This window comes from Octopus bimaculoides, chromosome 21, assembly GCF_001194135.2.
Source record: "Octopus bimaculoides isolate UCB-OBI-ISO-001 chromosome 21, ASM119413v2, whole genome shotgun sequence".
Taxonomy (NCBI): domain Eukaryota; kingdom Metazoa; phylum Mollusca; class Cephalopoda; order Octopoda; family Octopodidae; genus Octopus; species Octopus bimaculoides.
The window spans coordinates 1,551,675-1,553,355 of record NC_069001.1 but is presented as its reverse complement, the minus strand read 5'-3'; positions in this window follow the sequence as shown (position 1 = coordinate 1,553,355).

The window sequence follows — 1,681 nt, the reverse complement described above, 5'->3', positions numbered from 1 at the left end:
AGAGAGAGGGGGGAGGGGGAGAATAATGTGGGAGAAAGGGACTGATTGATAGACTGATAGAAAAAGAGACTGGTGCACAGATAAAAGCAAATGGATTAAAATTTTGAAGGACGGATGGATAGACAGGCAAAGCAGAGAGAGAGATAAGCAGACATACGGACAGGTGGATAGACAGAGAGATAGATAGATAGATAGATAGATAGACAGACAGACAGATAGGTAGATAGATAGATACAGAGGTAGGTAGACTGACAGCCAGACAGATAGATAAATAGATAGATAGGTAGGTAGGTAGGTAGATAGATTTACAGACGGATAGATAGATAGATAAACAGATAGATAAATCGATAGCCTGGTGGATGGATACATAGATGGATGGATGGATAGATAGATAGATAGATAAATAGATAGATAGATAGATAGATAGACAGACAGACAGACAGACAGACAGATAGATAGATAGATAGGTGGAGACATAGATAGATAGTTGGATGGATAGGTCAATCTGGAGATGTTGCCCTCGCAAAAATGATGACAAAAGAATGCAACAAGCAAAACTGACTTTGGCAAGATTTGAACTCAGAATACAGAGACCTGCAACAAGAGAAGATTCTGCCAGTAATGGTTTCAGTTTTGGCACATGGTCAGTAGATTTAGAGGAGAGGGTAAGTTGATACCATTGGCTCCAGTACTTGACCGGTACTTTATTTTTTTTCAATTGCCTTGGTCTGATTTGAACTCAGAATGTACAGATCCTGTATTCACCAAGTATTCATTCTGATGCTCTAACAATTCTGCCAGCTTACCACATATTTTTTTTTCTTTTGCTTTCACATAACTTCATTTGATTTTGTGTTTATTTTAATAGCCTGTCAATGTATACAGTGAGTTTCTTTGCCCTAGGTGTTGGGAAGACACTCGGCAAGAATAGTAATAGACATACACATGTGTCAATACATGAAAGGACTATACATTTAGCAGTGGGCATACATGTAGCACTAGATAAATAGGTATTGTGTTCATGGAAAGAAAACACATGGAGCTATAGTGATATAAGTATTGAATGTATGTAGCAGTAGATACACAAGTATTGTATTATGTTCTTGGAGAGACCAGACATGTAGCTATAGAGACAAGTATTGAAAAGACAGAAGGACAATGCATGTGGTAGTAAATACATAAATATTGTGTGCATGTAGAAATCATTGCTTCCAACAGCACTGAGAACATGTAAAAACCACTCATGAAAATGTAGATAAATGGAGAAATGTGACATGTAGCAATAATTACATCAAAGGACCTTACATGTAGCACTAGATGCATAATTGTGGTGTTCGCAGAGAAACTACACATGTAGCTAAAGACACATCAACGCATATGGAAATACTGCCCATGGAGCTGTAGGGAGAAGAGAGAAAGAGAGGGGGGGACTACACATGTAGTCACAGAGGCTTATGTATTGACCATACATGTAGCAGTTGTTACATAAGTATTGTATTCATGGAGAAACCACACATGTAGCTGTACATGGAAAGCAGTGGGGAAAGTAGCAAAAGGTCCTTACTGCATTTGAAACAAAATATTAATCAATAGAGGAGTTGGTCTAAAAAGTATTTTTAGTCAAAGTTCACAGGCTAAATATAGTCATAGTGATGATGATGATGACGATGGGGGGGGGTAA